This window comes from Amblyraja radiata, chromosome 1 (assembly GCF_010909765.2).
Source record: "Amblyraja radiata isolate CabotCenter1 chromosome 1, sAmbRad1.1.pri, whole genome shotgun sequence".
Lineage (NCBI taxonomy): Eukaryota > Metazoa > Chordata > Chondrichthyes > Rajiformes > Rajidae > Amblyraja > Amblyraja radiata.
In genome coordinates this window covers 123,010,693-123,029,938 of record NC_045956.1, presented here as the reverse complement: position 1 = coordinate 123,029,938, position 19,246 = coordinate 123,010,693, and the positions used below count along the sequence as shown (strand labels likewise).

Sequence of the window (19,246 nt, the reverse complement as noted above, 5' to 3'; positions counted from 1 at the left end):
ATGATCACCTTACATTATTGGAAAGAAATGCTAATTGTCCTGGCAATAATTAGCATAGGATAACTAAGGAAGCAATTAAGTACAAAGACGCATCTTCATTGAGTGGTCCAGTTGAATTCAATTGTGACAATAGACTGCACTTTTAACTAAAAACTGGTTCCTCTGAAAACTATATTTTAATGCCACTAACTGTGTGAGATTAAACAAGACGATGATTTAAGGTGAGCTGAAAAGAGATCTCAAGAGGTGATTATAGTGAAATATATTTTTACTCAGTAGATGGTAACAACTTGGAAATTCTCAATCACAAACTACAATTTAAAACAGAGTCCACAATTTATTTCAAACATACAATGGGTTACTTCAAAAGGAATATATTGGACCATAAAAAGCAATTTAGTGAATGCAACATTTTTAATGGGCTGAGCTGTCAATATCTCTGTTGTAAGGTTCTATCATTTTGTGATATTTGACTTCTAAAGTATGATCGATAATATGACAAAATGTTGCAGTTGTTACTACGGTTGACTGATTTGAGTTGAAGTATAGACATCAAATTTAGTTTTAAGTTGCAAACAAAAAAAGAGAACATTGTTATCTGTGCGTGTACAAATAATAATAATAATGGATGGGATTTATATAGCGCCTCTAATACTCAAGGCGCTTTATATCGCATTATTCATTCACTCCTCAGTCACACTCGGTGGTGGTAAGCTACTTCTGTAGCCACAGCTGCCCTGGGGCAGACTGACGGAAGCGTGGCTGCCAATCTGCGCCTACGGCCCCTCCGACCACCACCAATCACTCACACACATTCACACACATTCACACACAGGCAAAGGTGGGTGAAGTGTCTTGCCCAAGGACACAACGACAGTATGCACTCCAAGCGGGATTCGAACCGGCTACCTTCCGGTTGCCAGCCGAACACTTAGCCCATTGTGCCATCTGTCGTCATTGGCATTGGTTTACTACTAAAGGCAGAAATACTTCTCATATCAGAGGAACTTTGTGACAGCTATGAACAATTTGTTCTACTTAATACAATGAATCAAGCAAATGGTAAAGGACAGCCAAAATGAAATTAACCATGAAGAGGCATCTCGTTATATTTCCAAAAAAGACACAATGTGCTGGAGTAACTGAGCAGGTCAGACAGCATCTCTGGAGAACATGGATAGGTGATGTTTCAAGTTGGGACACTTCTTCAGACTGATTGTAGGGGGGAGGGGGGGTGAATCAGGACAAAGTGTGGCAGGCAATAGGTGGACGCAGGCGGGGGGTTGATGGTTGTCTCAGTCTGAAGAAGGGTCACCGTTCCATGTTCTCCTGAAATGATATCTGACCCAATGAGTTACTTCAGCAGTTTGTGTCCTTTTTAGTTTAGAGTTTAGTTTAGTTTAGTTTTAGTTTAGAGAAACAGCGTGGAAATAGGTCCTTTGGCCCACCGAGACTGCACCAACCAGCGATCCCCACACATTAACACAATCCTACACTAGGGACAATTTACATTTTTTTATACCAAGAGCTCGGAGGAAACCCACACAGGTCAAGGGGAGAACGTACAAACTCCATACAGCCAAGCACCTGCAGTCAGGATCGATCCCGGGTCTGTGGTGCTGTAAGGCAGCAACTCTATCACTGCACCACCATGCTACCCACCTGCTGGTTTTGTAAACCAGCATCTGCAGTTCCTTGTTTCTACTACTAACACGTTTCATTTGGTCTCCTTTCAAGTTCTGACAGTCTCTAGCCTAAAATGTTGACTTTGTTTCACTTCTCACAAATGAGCATTTCCAGCATCTTCTGTTTTTGTGCCAAAATTTAATTGCCCTATAAAATGCATGTTCTAATATGGCAATGCATGATCAGATTCAGTTAGGTCCTCTGCAATATATTAATTTCAGCCTGTGCCTTGCACAAAACTACTTTTCTGATCATTAATCTCCACATTTCTCTGTTTTTAGTTGCACTCAGACCAAGCAATTTGCCATCCACAAACTAATGGGACACTGAAATTGATTGCAATGAAGGAACACTAATTTTTTTTGTTAATTCTGCACTTACACAGAGCAGAGAAGTTCAAAGATTTATGCAACCAACTTCCTAAGCAAACAGGCCACAAGAGCACAGTCAGTGGGCCAGCAAACAAAGGACTTATTCACAGAGTAATCAAGAGGAGGGCTGTTGTTCCTGATGTGGAAAAGCAACTGCACCAAGTGAGATGTACAGCCGGGGTGGGTACAGAATTCTGATAAATGAAAGGTAATTGACCTGAATTGTTAATGGTTTCTCTCTCCCCAGAAACTGCCTGACGTGTTTAGTATTTCTAGAATCTTTGATTCGTTGCTCTCCAATATATAGAGCATCTCCAAGCGAAGCCTAAGCCCCTGTCCCACTTAGGTGATTTTTTTGGTAACTACAGGCGACTAGGCTGTCACCACAAGGTTGCGGGGTGATGCCTGTATGGTCATGAGTAGTCTCCTCAAGTCGCCTAAAGAGTCGTAATGTTTTTCTGGTCGCCGCTGGATTTTGAAATGTTGAAAACTTTTCGGCGACTGTGGGCTTGTCGTAGCTTGTCTTCTCCTGTCGTAGGTGCTGTCGTAGGTTGTCGCCAGGATGATGCAGATTGTCGGCAGGTGACGTTGGTTGTACCCAGGTGCTGACTTCAGTGAATTCCATTGGCGACAACCTACGTCAACCGATATCAATCGGCGACGGGTACCGGCGACTGAATTGTTTTCAGTTGTTCAGTTGTCGCCGACAGGGTAGTTGCTTGTTGTAGCTTGTCATGGGTAGATGTAGGCTGACTTTGGTTGGCGTAGGTTGTCGCCTGTGTGGTCATAGGTTGTCACAGGTGTGGTCGTAGGTGGACGTCCTAATGGGTCGCCGGTATTCGGTAGCTTTATGCAGCTTGACGTTGACTAGGCGGTAGGTTTGCGTAGCTTGACGTAGACATTGTCAGAAACCTTGAAAAGGGATTGGCGCATAACTCATATGATTGACACCCAACTCATATTATATGGTTCATGAAAATTAAAATGATGACAGACACAGGGAAAGATAGAGAATTACAATCTGGACCACTGAAACTGCTAACATCTAATTATTTTCGAGCTGGTTAAAAAAAGTCACATAATAAAGTAAACAGGATGAAGAGAATCACTGCAAGTGAAGGTTCACCTGAGAAACATTTGTGATGGCTAAACTGCAAACATCGTTTCCCAAAAAGCCAGAATGTTATGAGTTCTCAGGTCCTGTGTAGAGCAGGAGGATGTTGTATGAACATTACAGCAGACAATTGACATTGAATGACACTGTTGGGACACTGCTTCACAGCTTCAGTGACCCGTGTTCAATCCTGGCCTCTGGTGCTGGTTTCTACCTATAGCTTTCTAGGTTTCTACCGAGAGCAATTTCCTCCCACATGTCAAAAACATGCAATTTGCTACATTGTTAGCTGCAAATTGTCACGGGTGTGCAGTTGAATGGTCAAATCAGGGGGAATTGATGAGTATGTGAGGAGAATAAAATGGGATTAATAATATTGGATTAGTGTAAAAGGTGCTTGAAAGTTGATGAACAAAAGGGCTGTACCTTATGAGTCTATGACTATTGGATATAATTTGTATGTTAAAGTCCTTCAATTAAATGTCCCCAACCCTGTATGCATTGTTGTGGCTGCCAGTTTACTGTGCAGTGCATTCTATCTCCAGGGTTAATAGCAAAATCTCTCAATGACACCGAAATGGGAACACCTAAAGTTAACTTTACCCAAAGAACCCTTTTTATGATCTCACATTAAGAGATCTTTAAAGTGTTTGCACCACAAAAATAGTTTTCAGTGAATCCTTAATGTTATCATCGCTGACAGTTAATGTTTCAATGTATAAAAAAGGCTTCAATATGTAATATACCAAAATTTGTCCCAATCCTCGGTTATGGGATCCTTCTTGATTATGTGACACAATAGATTAATTTAATGGAAATGCTGCTTGAGTTGAAAGGAAACATATTGGGCATTTCCCAGCCCCCTTTCCCCACCTCAGATACTTTGCCACACACCCATTCTTTTTGCCATTTTTCAGCATACCTAACCAGTCTACACAATCAGTTTGGATTTATCTAGCTTTACTGAAACATTGATAGTCAGGAATTTTAAGGAAATTGGAAGGCTTTATTTCCAGAAGATATCTTTCTATAGTGTGGTGTCAATTATGTCCATACCTTAAGGTGGCTGAGAATAGCATCCGCTCAATGATAATTGCTAGCATGCAATAAGCAAATATTATTTAATGGCTATAATAAATATTGTGTGATAAACTGGAGACATAAAACACTGCAGATGATGGAATCTTGACCTAAAAGTGAAAGGCTGGAAGAACTCAATGGGTCAGGAAGTTCCTGTGGAGGAAATGGTAAGAATACACTTCAGGTAGCGGCCCTGAGGAAAACACTTCAGGTAGCGAATTTCCCAACCCATGGAGGAAGCCAAAGACAAAGGTCATTTTAAAATCAGCTTCTAAAGCCTTCAACGGCGACAATGGGGACGGATTTCATGTAGGTGACAGGTAAAAGAAAGCTGTTTATTTTTATGTATAAAAGTGGTCCTTAAGATGCCTTTAGTTCACATTTTAAGTTGCGAAACGGTGATTTAGTCCCCATACGAACCGGCATGCCGATATGGGGGTCTAATCACCGCAAACCACAACGTTCCAAATGATCGCGTTCCAGAAAAACCCACTCGCAAGTTGATTTAAATGGCCATTAATTTACAGGTATTAAACATTAAATTCCTTCCATTTGGCCTATAAATCCATGACAATGAGATTTAAAAATTATGTTATATTGTGAATTCTTGTGTGAATGTTATTTGGACACCTAGGCTATTTAAAAATGTTAATCTATTCTTAAGAAATTGATAGATGTTTACATCTAGTAATTGAATTTTGTAATTAGCTACAATCAGGTACCTAATTATATGCTTTAATTTCAAGTCATCTAAGTAAGATTGTTTCATATTTGTTTCAGAATGCTTCAATCTATAATAACTGAAATTTATTTTAGTTCTCTTAATTTTTAAGAAAGTTATGGCCATTTGACTGTCCTCGGTCACAGCTTTTGTGTTAAGTCAATGGAAAAGCAATAGGGAACAAGATGCTAATTTCCGAGTATGAAGATGGCCATAGCTTTTTTAATACTGAAGATATGAAAGTGAATTAGGTGACAAATTAAACTTCTTTTTATGCTTTATCTGATGGGATAAATTACAGACTTGATTTTTAAAATCTCAAAATGTTGTGACATTGCTACTTTGTCTTTGGCTTCCTCCATGGGGTGGGAAATTGCAACCTTCACGTAGACCGCCCTGTTTCGACGAATGCAATCAACCTGGTGTGCACAATCAAATAAGTTCAAATAGAACAAGTTGTCCTACAACTTTAGGTTGTACACGCCATATTCAAGAAGGCGGCTTCCTGCATTGCCAAAGTGAAGCGACACGCAAAATGAAAGTGAAGCACTTCATATTCTATTTGGATAGTTTACAAATGAACATTAAATTTTCCTATTTCAAGTCAAATCCCACCTTATCCCAACCCCCACCCCCTTTTCTTCTGTCCCCATCCCAGTGCGCATACATCATACATTTCTCCCACAATTTCCTCCTACCCTGGTCACTACTGGCCGCAATTTCCTACTAGCCTGAGCTTCTAGCAAGCCAATAGCTATCCACACTTCAGGAGAACGATCACTGTCGTACATAGCATCGTACATGTAAGGAATGATGATAAAGCACGCACACCAAAATCCTATACTTCCAGCGGCGGAAGTCCGCAGGAACTGGAGAACAGAGATGTGTGGTGAGTCCGTCACCATTCCCTTTGGAAACCTGCATCACTGCATCGCTAATGCTTTCAACGATGATGAATGAATGATGATTGATCACTCTGCTCCCCCTCCTCTGAATGCACATCTTCCATATTTCCTTTATCCTCCCTCTTACCCCTGTCCCCTTCCACCCATACCCTTCCATCTGGCTTTATATTTCACTCCTCTTCTTTCCTCAGCTAACACCCTTATGTCTGCCTTTCATGTCTTACCTTTGTCAATTACTCCACCCATCTGTCACTCAGGCCTCCCCCCCCCCCCTTCCCCTCATCTATCCAGCTAATACTTGCCAGGCTATACCCACCCCCACCCATTTTCCATCCATTTTCCTCCCAACTCCATGAGTTTGAAGAAAAGTTCTGACCTGAAATGTTATTTGTCCATTTCCTCCACAGCTGCTGCCTGACCGACTAAGTTCCTCCCATCATTTTTTTGTTCTGCGATAAATCGTCCACTAATTTATTACATATAATCTCTTGCCCAGGGTAGGGGAATCGAGGACCAGGGGACATCAGTTCAAGATGAAGGGGAAAAGATTTAATAGGAATCTGAGGGGTAACTTTTTCACACAGTGGGTGTATGAAACAAGCTGCTGAGGAGGTAATTGAGGCTGGGACTATCCCAACATTTAAGATGATAGTTAGACAGGTACATGGATAGGACAAGTTTGGAGGGATATGGACCAAGTGCAGGCAAGTGGGACTAGTGTAGCTGGGACGTGTGAGCAAGTTGGGCTGAAGGGCCTGTTTCCACACTGTATCACTCTATGACATATCTTAAAAAAAATAAAGCATGCCTGTCAATGTTATTAAAAAAGACATTTCAACTGCTTCCCTCACAATTATCCTGTCCTACACAGTGTGCTGTTGATTTGATTTTTCAGTTTCTAAGCACTGAAATGACAAGTTAACAGCACAATGTTTTGATGATTCAAGCTCTGTTCTTATTTTTGTACTGGAAACAATGTCAGAAGGACATGAAACCAGCTAGTTCAATTATTCACTGAATTCTGAATTATCGTTAGAGTAGGGGGTTTTTTGTGTCCACCACTTCCAGCTCTAACCACCACCTGAATTGTTATTGAAATGTCAAAATTCCCCTGGTTTGACATAGATTCCCCATGTGAAATTTGACGCAACTTTAATGAAATGTAGTATTTTTCTCCATGTTTGGGTAACTATTAATTTGACTACATCGTTGGTAGTCTGATGGGGTGGATTGCTTGCACATTGTACAACTAGGGGAGATTTCTTTATCATCTGGTCAGCTCTCCAATGACATGGTGATAGGTTAAGTTAGCTCAAGATACTAGCACAAGTTGTAAATGATTTCCATGTCAAATGCAATTTTTTGGGGGAAAATAAAGTGCCTAACTAGGTTTAGTTGAAACCATAGCCTATTACGCTGCAGCGCAGTGCACAAAAATGGCTTCTAAAATAAATAAGAATTTTCTCGACGCGCATTGGGATCTTTCAGAATAATTACAATAGTTAAAGGCCGCAAGCAAGAGATGGTCATCACAAAGACGGTTATTTGTGCGTAGATCATTTCAGGTTTGTTGTGGGAAGGAACTGCAGATGTTGGTTTACACTGCCGATAAACACAAAATGCTGTAATAACTCAGCAGGACAGGCAGCATCTCTGGATAGAAGGAATGTTTGACATCTTGGGTCGAGATCTCAGTCTGAAGAAGGGTCTCAACTTGAAAACTCACCTATACCTTCTATCCATAGATGCTGCCAGTCCCACTGAGTTACTCCAGCATTTTGTGTCTATCTTCATTTCAGTTGCGATTATAGAATAGAATAGAATGAATAGAATGCTATTTATTGTTATTCAAACCTAGGTTTGAACGAAATATCATTTCTACAGTTTTTTACATTACAAAACAATCCAAGACCCACACTTAACACAGTTTACATAAACATCCATCACAGTGAGTCTCCAACATCTCCTCACTGTGATGGAAGGTAAAGTCTTTATCTCTTCCCTTTGTTCCTTCTCCCGTGGTCCAGCAGTCCAACTGCAGTGTCGAGGCGAACTGGGGCTCCGATGTTAAAGCCCCCCCGGGCGATGGTAAGTCCTGAGGCCGTTTAAGCCACGCCGGGCGATGTTAGGCCCCGGCTCCATGTCCTTAAACCCGCGATTCCAGCGGGAGAAGTCGCCGTTGCGGAGCTCGGAAAAGCGGTCTCCCACCAGGGACCTGCGAGCTCCCGATGTTCCCGTCCACCGGGTCTGCGGCCGGTGCCTCCGAACTCCAAAAGTCGGGTCGCAGCCGCACGCCACCACAGCTCTTCCCGCTCCGAAGTTGGCCAGCTCCGCGATGTCAGTTCCGCAGGCTCTGCAACTGGAGCCCTCAGGTTAGTCCCGGCCGGAGGTCGCCACCGGCTCCACGATGTTAGGCCCAACGATATCCGAGACCCGACAGGGAATAGTCGGGTCCCCGCACAGGGAAGAGATTTAAACGGTTTCCCCCACAGCCTCCCCCCACCACCCCCCACATATACACAGCTAAAAAAATAATAAAAACTAACTCAAAGACATACATTTAACAAGACAAAAATAAAAAAAGACAGACAACTGTAGTCGAGCCGCTGCCGTTAGGCGCCGCCACTCCCAATATCATAATGCAGATATCATAAGATTTCCATTATGTTACCAATTCTTGACAAATGTTCAGTGTGATAATCTGCACATATCATAGATATGGTCAAATAAACAATGACCTAGAGTTGAGATCAGCAACAAAGACAAGGCTGTTGCCATTAACCACAACAAAATGTTGCACATGAAACAAATCTATGGCAGCCGTTTCCCATATTCCAATTTGTCATTTAATCTGGCACCATCCATAGGGGATTTGTATCATTCCCCTACAGTGATGTCATCAGGAAACTGATCAGCCAATCAGATAGAATTTTCTCACACAGCAAAGAGGCATAAAGTAACATTTTACTCACTTTACAATATGCAAAGTAGAAACTGAATCATACAGGGGGGACAATGCAGAAGCGGAAATATCACAGACAAATTTATTCTTAGTTATTTTAAAGCAATTAAACTTAAAATGTTATTGTGAGGGAATTATAACACATATTAACAAAATTATTATTGCAGGGGGCAGATTATGGTTTACTAGAGTATTTAAAAATGTACCTGTAACTCTTGATTTCATTTGGAAATGAACTGTTAGCCTATGATGAGGGGCTGATTGAATACTTCAAAAGCATTTCATTATTGTTTCATCACAAATTCTCAAAAAATCTTTTGAGCACACTCAAAAATGTTGGGAAAAAAGGAGCCATATTTTACAGATACCGTTAACCTAATAAATTGGACAGCAATGTTAGTTTCTGTTACAATCTTTATTCACATGTTTTTAGGCAAATAATCTGAGCTCAGCGATCGAGAGAGCATCTCCTGTCTGTGGTCTGTGCAGTACGAATAATCAGTTTTATTCATCATTATGATTTGTTTTGTCTCTGGTAGTCTCTCAGCCTCAGTTGCCTCAACTTCCTGGACAGGTGTGGTGCAAAGAGCACAAAGAATACTCATTAATACATTCCACATAACACTTCACTAGCTCTCCAGGAATACTATGCTCAGTCATATGTATTGGGTTAAGTCACAAGAGCAGAGAAAGTCACCTTGCAGGAATGAATAACATCCTCACCATTACTCATGCATTAATGTAGTGGAGGATACAGAAGAAAAACATCAGTGAAATCCAGTTTTTACATTATTATCAAGATTGTTTGAAATTCAACGAATAGAAGTCGGCAAGAGATCTTCACTTAAGGAGCATTTTAAAAATAAATAGGTGGAGGCCATTCAGTTCCGTGAACCGAATTCTACAACTTTAGAAACTGATTCTTGACTTTCTGTTTGTATCATGACTTGCCATTTTGCCTGCCATTTCTCTATTTTTTTCTCATTTATATCGTCTGACCTGCTGACCACGTCCCAGTAAGCAAGACGATAAAATATTTCACAGAAGTTTTTGACATTAGCAACATGTTACATGGACAAAGGAGCTCAGTCAGGTGCCTTTAACGGCTACATTATTTCACCCCATTGTTCCACCCATTGCTTTCCCCCACCTGCTCTGCTAACTACATTCTTTTTTCTCCCACAGTTCTGGCAAAATCCTGAAATGGTTTCTGACCTGAAAAGATAATTGTTACATCTTCAAAATACTGCCCGATCTTCTGAATGATTTTCAGTATTTTTCTGTTTATTGGCTGGTGCCAAATCTATCCTCGCTATCCAATATTTTTAGTTTAGAGACACAGCGTAGAAACAGGCCCTTCAGCCCTCCGGGTCCGTGCCGACCAGTGATCCCCGCACATTAACACTGTCAGACACCCACTAGGGAAAATGTTTACATTGACCAAGCCTATTAACCTACAAACCTGTATGTCTTTGAAGTGTGGGAGGAAACCGAAGATCTCGGAGAAAACCCATGCAGCTCACGGGGAGAACGTACAAACTCCGTACAGACAGCGCCCATAGTCAGGATCGAACCCTGGTCTCCGGCACTGTATTCGCTGTAAGGCAGCAACTCTACCGCTACGCCACTGTGACTGTCCTGCAAAACGGTCTTTCTGTAAAGCGAAAGTCACATATTCCACTCTGGCACGAATGATCCTCATATTGAGTCATTTGCAATTTTTCATTTTATTAAAATAGACTAATAAAAGTTATACAGCGATTGAGAGAATTGTAACTTCTATCTAAGCAAATACGGTAAAGTAAAAAAAATCAGAAATCATGCACCTAGATTTCCCATTTCTAGGTCTTTATATGTTACAATTTGGTTAATACAGAATGATATTTGGTTAATGCAGAACGATATCAAAAGCACATAAGACCATGAAGAAAGAACAGTCGCTAAAAGTATATAGAGAGAGAGAGGAAACAAGTTCTGCCTCAGGAACAAATATAAGTACATACGTCAGACTTTTGAATTTATTAGTATTATGGGAGCTTGTTTCACCTCACCTATTCAGGTGCCCAACAGCAGGCATTCCTAACCTGGGGGCAGCATGTATTTGGTCTAGTCAAATTGAGAGACAGGCTAGTATCTATTTAAAAAATGAATGATGATTATTGTAATATAGAACTGTCCCTGCTAGACAACATGGTCATAAATCCCCTCTCCATTCGGATGAAGTTACTTTTTCAGGTTACATCAGCTAAGTATCAATTCATACCCAAACACATCCTGACCAAGATTGCTCTTCTGCAGCTTCTACCAGTCATTTACAACATAACAGGTATAGTGGAGAGGAATGGGCAATGTTTCAGGTCGAGACCCTTCTTCAGACTGATGTCAGGGGAGGGGGCAGGATAAAGATAGAATGTAGGCGGAGACAGTAAGACTAGTGGGAGATCTGGGATGGGGAAAGGGATGGAGAGAGAAAGCAAGAGCTATCTGAAGTTAGAGAAGTCAATGTTCATACAACTGGGGTGTAAACTGCCCAAGCGAAATATGAGGTGCTGTTCCTCCAATTTGTGCTGGGCCTCACTCTGACAATGGAGGCGGCCCAGGACAGAAAGGTCAGATTGGGAATGGGAGGGGGAGTTGAAGCGCTGTTCAGTGAACACCTCCACTCAGTCCGTCTTAACCTACCTGATCTCCTGGAGGCTCAGCACTTCAACCCCCCCTCCCATTCCCAATCTGGGCGGGACAAAGATAGAATGTAGGTGGAGACAGTAAGACTAGTGGGCCGCAACTGTTTACCATATATATTAATGATTTGGAAGAGGGAATTAGGAGCAACACTAGCAAGTTTGCGGATGACACAAGGCTGGGTGTCAGTGTGAACTGTGAAGAGGATGTTAGGAGGTTGCAGGGTGACCTGGACAGGTTGAGTGAGTGGGCAGATGCGTGGCAGATGCAGTATAATATAGATAAATGTGAGGTTATCCACTTCGGCGGCAACAACAAGGGGGCAGATTATTATCTCAATGGGGTTAGGTTAGGTAAGGGGGAGGTGCAGTGAGAGTCCTGGATGTCCTTGTACACTGGTCACTGAAAGTTGGCATTACAGGTACAGCAGGCAGTGAAGAAAGCTAATGGAATGTTGGCCTTCATAACAAGAGGATTTCAGTATAGGAGTAAAAAGGTTCTTCTGCAGTTGTATAGGGCTCTGGTGAGACCACATCTGGAGTATTGTGTACAGTTTTGGTCTCCTAATTTGAGGAAGGACATCCTTGTGATTGAGGCAGTGCAGAATAGGTTCATGAGATTGATCCCTGGGATGAGGAATAAGAGGAAAGATTGTAAAGACTAGGCTTGTATTCATTGGAGTTTAGAAGGATGAGGTGGGATCTTATAGATACATATAAAATTATAAAAGGATTGGACAAGCTAGATGCAGGAAAAATGTTCCCAATGTTGGGCGAGTCCAGAACCAGGGGTCACAGTCTTAGAATAAAGGGGAGGTCATTTAAGACTGAGGTAAGAAAAAACGTTTTCACCCAGAGAGTTGTGAATTTATGGAATTCCCTGCCACAGAGAGCGGTGGAGGCCAAGTCACTGGATGGATTTAAGAGAGAGTTAGATAGTGCTCTAGGGGGCTAGTGGAGTCAAGGGATATGGAGAGAAGGCAGGTATGGATTATTGATAGGGGACGATCAGCCATGATCACAATGAATGGCGGTGCTGGCTCGAAGGGCCGAATGGCCTCCTCCTGCACCTATTTTCTATGTTTCTATGTTTCTATGCAGACCCCTTGCTTTCTCTAGACCACCTGCCCCTCCATCTATCATCGTATGATCCCGAAACTTGGCACAAAGCCTTACATTTCCTCATCCAAATCATTGATATATAACGTGAAGATTAGCAACACCAGCACCAACCCCTGCAGAACACTTCTAATCACTGGTAGCCACCCACAAAAAGTCTCCTTTATTCCCATCGGTTTCATAGGCAAATAATCCCAGAACAAGTGCTGGGAAATCAGCTGAAGTTTGCGTTTTGCCATTGGATTCTCCAGGCATTTGTCCTAAAAGCAGCAATCATCGACATGGAAATTCAGATGTCCCGATATCTCACCAAACATCCAGGTCATTACTTAATGTATGTGAAAAATAACTGGAATTGTGCATTCACAATTAGAAATGCCCTTTCTAGAGTTTTCAAAATAACATGCAATGAATTACAATGGATCAATGAAGGATAAAGTCTCTGTAATACAATCTTAAAAAGGAATAAAATGTGTTCCATAATAGGGTTTGCGAGAACAATACACTGTATTAAATTTCTTTGTTCACCTTCTAATCTCCACTGAGTAAAGGTCGAACTTGCTTAACTATTTTCAGAGGCAAACATTTCAACCAGGAATCGACCTAGTCAACCTTGTCTCCATTGCCTCCCAGGCAATTAAATCATTTCTTAAATATTGCTTAAATATGGTGATCAAAAGTGTACATGCAACCCCAGGTGTAATGTTACCAATGCATTGTGATGTTGTGTAAAAATGTTAATGCCCTTTGCATTGAAGGCAACACCTCCAAGCTTTCCTAATTACCTTCTGTGCCTGCATGCTAAACCATTGTGTTTCATGTACTGGTACCATGAAATTGTTTGCACATTTTGTAGTCTCGCTCCATTTATATGATTTCCTTTTCATTCTTCCTTCCACAACGGATAAAAATACATTTTCCCACACATTTCACTTTACCTATCAACATCTTGCCCAAACTCTACCGAGTCACCAACATTCCCTCTGATCTCCCTACCATTCCCCTTCTCTGTAACCAAAAATACATTTGTTTTTTATAAAACTTTTTTTCCTTTGATGAGGAACCCCTGACCCAGAACGTTAATTCTGCTTCTCTTTACCCGATGCTGTCTGACCTGCTAAGTATTTCTGATGTAAATTAAGACATTTTTTGAGATTTGTACTAAATAGAAAATATTGCCAGTGCAAAACTCTATTCAGCACAAGGTGAAGATACTATCTGCAATAGAACAGACCCCAAACACTTTGTAAACAAGTAGGTCTTTATTCCACTGACTTCAGAATAACAGAACAAGGCTGCAGATCATCAGATAATAATTTGCTTGTGAAGCATGCAAAACAAAGTTTTTCCACTGTATCTCAGTACATGTGGCAATAATAACAAACCAAACCAAACCAACTTGCACTGGAATGAAGCCCAGGGTTGCGTCTGAGGAAGGGTCTTAACCCGAAGCACCACCTACTCCCTTTCTCTAGAGATGCTGCAAGACCCACTGAGTTACACCAGTATTTTGTGTCCATCCCAGGGTTGAGGGCAGGAGGGAGGAGTGAGGCCAATGGTCAGATCTTCACTTGGAATGATGGATCAGAATTTCAAGATTCAGGTCAGTATATTGGTGGCGAGGTGGGGGTTCATGATCAGCTGGTGAGTAGGGGTTAGGAGAACCTTAGAATAGAATAGAATGACTTATATTGTCATTCAAACAGATTGGTTTGAACAAAATTGCATTTTCTACCTTGTCAAGGATTATGGCAATATGGAGGTAAGTATCTACTAAGATGATAGTGGTTGTAGTCCAATGATAGTGGTTGTAGTCCAATGATAGTGGTTGTAGTCCAATGGTGAGGGGCTTGAAGGAAATTCACAGATAAGTGCAGGTAGATAATTTACAGATAACCCTCTATATGGTTGGTTCCAAATATTGGATTCTACTGTCTGTTTCTAGCCAAGCAGGACCCTTTTAAGTCTTACTGAAACAGGCCTCGTGTTTGTTGCAAAGAGCTGCTTCTACACTAACAGCCAGCACACTCTGTATGTCATCCATAGCAAAATGTACAGCTTTGGACACCACTGTATATGTTCCAACAGCTCATCATACACATAGACTTTGCCATCTTTCAAGAACTATTCAGTAGCCACTTGATGCTTGTAGCAAGTGTAGTGCAAGTGCACCATGCCGCATGCCAGGATTCATAAGCCATTATTGAAGAATAAGCTTTGTATCAAGCAAATGTAACTTGTGTTGCAGGTTTTCAAGTTTTCTTCAGAGTTGAAAGTAGCCATGTTTGTGCTTTTCAATACTTTTCAATGTCACTGATTATATGAGTAAGCTTGGCAGCCAAACAACAAAGAATAATCTTGAAATGCTATAAAACAACATGCTGCTAATTGTGTGACCTGAGAGATACTACATTTCCAGATCAATTTATCTAGAATCATGCAAATAATCCTGCAAACATATAAAAGCTGGATGGAAGGTATATCAGATTTATAAGTAAGACTAATGGATGCAGATGTGACGACTGCATATTCAATGGACAGCTGTTTAAATATTTATTTTGAGTTACAAAGGTATTCTGATTCATGGTTTTCTAATTCGTAGACAAAAAAAACATTAAATAGTATGTGAGCATTTTGTTGTTTTCAGCAATCATATCCTTAACCTTTGAGGTACATGGTTAGTGAAGCCACGTGATGAATTAAAAAAAACAATCAGACAAAAGCTGAAATATTGCAAAATTGAAACAACACCCAGGGATATGTTAGGGTTAATTCAGATATTTTTTAAATTTTAGTAGAAAGATTGCCTCAAAGATTTGGCACTTTCTTGGAACATATTGCAACAATGCCTGGAAATTTACTATAGAAACAAGGAACTGCAGATGCTGGTTAAATACAAAAATGACACAAAGTGCTGGAGTAACTCAACGGGTCAGGAAGCATCGCTGGATGACATGGATAGGTGAGATTTTGGTCAGGGCCCTGCTTCAGTCTGGAGAATGCTGGAGAAACTCAGCGGGTGCAGCAGCATCTTTGGAGCAAAGGGAATAGGTGACGTTTCGGGCCGAAACCCTTCTTCAGACTGATGGGGGTTGGGGGCGAGAAGGAAGGAAAAAGGGGCCTTCAGTCTGATTGTGTGGGGGGGGGGGGGGGAATAGCTGGAAGAGAGGATGGACAAGACTGGATACTGATTAGTGCTTTCTTTGATCAGCAGATTGTTGAACAAAAGCCAGAATATGAGGTGCTGTGCCTCCTGTATGTGTGTGAGCTCACTCTGGCAATGGAGGAGGCCTAGGGCAAAAAGGTCAGCATGCGAATGGGGAGAGGAGTTAAAATGGGTAGCAACCGGGAAATCCAGTTAGCCTTGGCAGACCTGGCGAAAGTGTTCTGCAAAACGGTTGTTGGTCACTTGTTTATGCTGATGAACAGGAGGCCATATGGGGAACACTGTAAGCAGTCGATGAAGTTAAAGGAGGTGCAAGTAAACCTCTATCTCACCTAGAAGGACTGCTGGGGTCCCTGGATGGAGGTGAGGGAGGAGCAGCAGGGACATGTGTTACATTTCCTCGGGTTGCAGGTGAAAGTACCTGGGGAGGAGATGGTTTGAGTGGGATGGGATGAGTGGACGAAGGAGTTTCAGAGGCAGCAGTCGTTGTGAAAGGTGGTAAGGGGTGCAAATGGGTAAATGTGATCAATGTTGGAATCACATTGGAGGTGGTGGGAATGTCAGACAATGATGTGCTGGATGCGAAGGCTGGTGAGGACCAGAGGACCCCTATCCTTGCTCCTTCTGGGGGGGCGACAGCAGAACTACGGGACACAGAGTAGATGTGGGCGAGGGTTCCATCTTTGACAGCAGGGGGGGGGAAGGGGGGAACAACATTTACTAAAGAAAGGAGACATCTCGATGTAAGATTTAATGTCACTTGATCCTGTCATTTCAAAATTTAAATAATTAACAACTCCCAGGGATATCTTATGGGAAGATATCAGACTTTTTGTTGTTGACTACAAAATAATTCAAAGATTTTAATTATTTAAATTTTGAAATGGCAGGGTTATCTTACTTTATTGGCAACCCCATCTATGTTTTCTACTGCACAGCGGAGAAATTGCAGCTCATAGCAAAGGTAAACCTGAGGATCATTCCCATTTGCTCCTAATAAGGCATATGCATTTTGAATGTTCTCCAAAAAAGTTTCTCATTGCCTGGATGAGTTTTAGTTCTTTAAAATATAATTGTTGTCCACATATTTTAAGGACTTTTCACAGCCAATCTATTTGTCTTGTGGTTTAAATACATTTGCCCAGAGCTCAACAATGTCCAGCATACTCACAAGTATAGAAAACATCTTCAAATGTTTACCTTCCAGGGCTATCTTATGGTAAGATATCAAACCCTGTGATGTCGGATACAAAGCAATGCCGTTTTTACATGCATGTTACAGATTAAATCTTTGCAATTTAGTCGAAAATTTGACTATTTTCTCATGCTACTCGGATTGGATTTTCTAACCCATCATCGGGTTATCAGCAGTATTCTGGAAATGTAGGGCGAAAAGTAAAACAGGGCTTGATGATATTTTGTTTCTTTACATTAATTTGATATTTGAATAATCATCTCCTGTTTCATTAATAAACAGTGGGTATCTCAAAAGAGCTCAAGTTGAGACTACTGATCCTAATGGATACTGAATGGTGCAGTGGGTTGGCACAATGCCCTTTCACCTCTGGCAGCTGGCTCTGAATCCATCCCAGACTGTCTTATTCTCTGCAGCAGCAATGATAAGTGATGTAAAAAATGATTCCCATTTGTAGATTAAAAAAAACAGGAACATTAGAACGTGTTAAATTTCAGCTGGATTCTCCCACCACCCCCTCCCTCTCCAATCCTCATCTACACTCTAGATTTCTTATTTTATGGAGTGAAAACTGATTTTATCAGACAGCACTGCATTTCATGCAGAGCACATTCTGAGCCTGATTTGTGGTGGGGAAGAAGGAAATAAGCACAATAAAACCATCAACTACCACCATTTAAATTGCATCTGCTACCGTAAATAATATTCTTCACTCATTCCCTTATACACAAGAGACATGTTTCAACACAATTTCTTCTCCTACCTTCCTCATCCCTCTATTCTTAAATCGCATTCAATTAAGAAAAATAATGTCCTTTGGGATATTTCACCACAAATGTACGACATAAAAAACATCAAGTAAATTAGTGGGAAGGAACAGAGTTCTGTACTGTGCTGTGCTGTGCTGTGCTGCATGTTGAAATACTACCAAGGGTTTTTTAATCTAGCGAATATGCCTTATTGCTAACAATGAATTAAAATAACAATTACAGTAACAATGCATTCTTACAAACAGGGAAAATGTAAAATTGTTATTGATCTATTTAGATAGACATGTTAATCTTGGAAATAATCTGCTAATAAACTGAAAATAAAGTCTATAAAGAGCTATATGAGCAGCAGCAGAGGAAATGAATGTAATCCTGGCTGAAAACCTGGTTAATTAATGTGCATTAAAAGAAAGTGTTTTCACTGATAGGATAGATGTAGATTTCTCCTGCAGAGACGATATTACTTGGTCTATTGGCCACAAGCACAGAATTTCAGGTGATTTACAATTAAATTCACCTAACAATGCAAATATATTATTCTTTTTCTTCAATTCATTTTATGTAAATGTCATCAAAATCAATTACAACAAATGTATTTAATCTTATTATTCAATATTTCTTTCAATTTTTGTATAACCTTTATACAACTAATAATTAGAAATTAAGATTGAGTCATTTACTGAGATCGGCAAATGAGTAAAGTAAGTTAATCTGCAGTTGAAGCACCAACTTCACTGATAACAATTATAGCTAGTAATGTTCATTCAGTTCAACAATCTGAAAAGCACTCAAGGCAGGCACAAGAATTACCCATGAACTAACAGGATTGGAAAGAAAAGCATGTGTTAAAATTGTAATTATTATTTAGAACTGCATTAGCAAAATCAATCTAATTGATAAAACAGTATGTTTATTTTCCCAAGTTATTTTCAAAAATATGTCATTAATGTCTTTACCGGTAGAGTCCTTTTCCTAACTCATTTACCAAAAGTAGAGTTTGTAATATGGTGATGTATATGAAAACTAGTGAGCAATTAAGGTACATGAGTGATGGATGGTTTACAAACTGGTTTACAAAGTGCGCAAGTCCCAATTTGACTAGGCACCATATACCATTAGGTAGAACCATTCTCTCTGCACTGTCAACAAACATTTACCACTTTCTATATTCCAAATAAAACATCAAGGTCAATTTAATGATTGCATAGCACATAAGCTAAATGTAAGGATTACAAAGAATTTCATAGGTCAAAGCAAATGAGATATTATTTTATTACATTTGAAAAATAAGTGTGCAACCTATCTACCTTCTTTTATACTGTAGGAATCCTTCATCAATTTTACTTAGCAGTTTTAGCAACAGCCTAGCATGACTCCTTCTGCAGCTTCAAACAATTGCTCTGCTGAATCTTTTCTGAAGACCTTACATTTTTATTAAACTGCATTACCAACAAGAGGTCTAATTAAACAATTAGG

The 19,246-nt window shown here is 40.6% G+C and overlaps 1 protein-coding gene across 3 annotated transcripts in view; it reads right to left on the bottom strand.

The window, feature by feature from the left end:
- The window catches only part of LOC116978833 (cAMP-specific 3',5'-cyclic phosphodiesterase 4D-like), a 724,969-nt gene that overhangs the window by 528,012 nt on the left and 177,711 nt on the right, over positions 1-19,246 (bottom strand). The window lies entirely within an intron of this gene.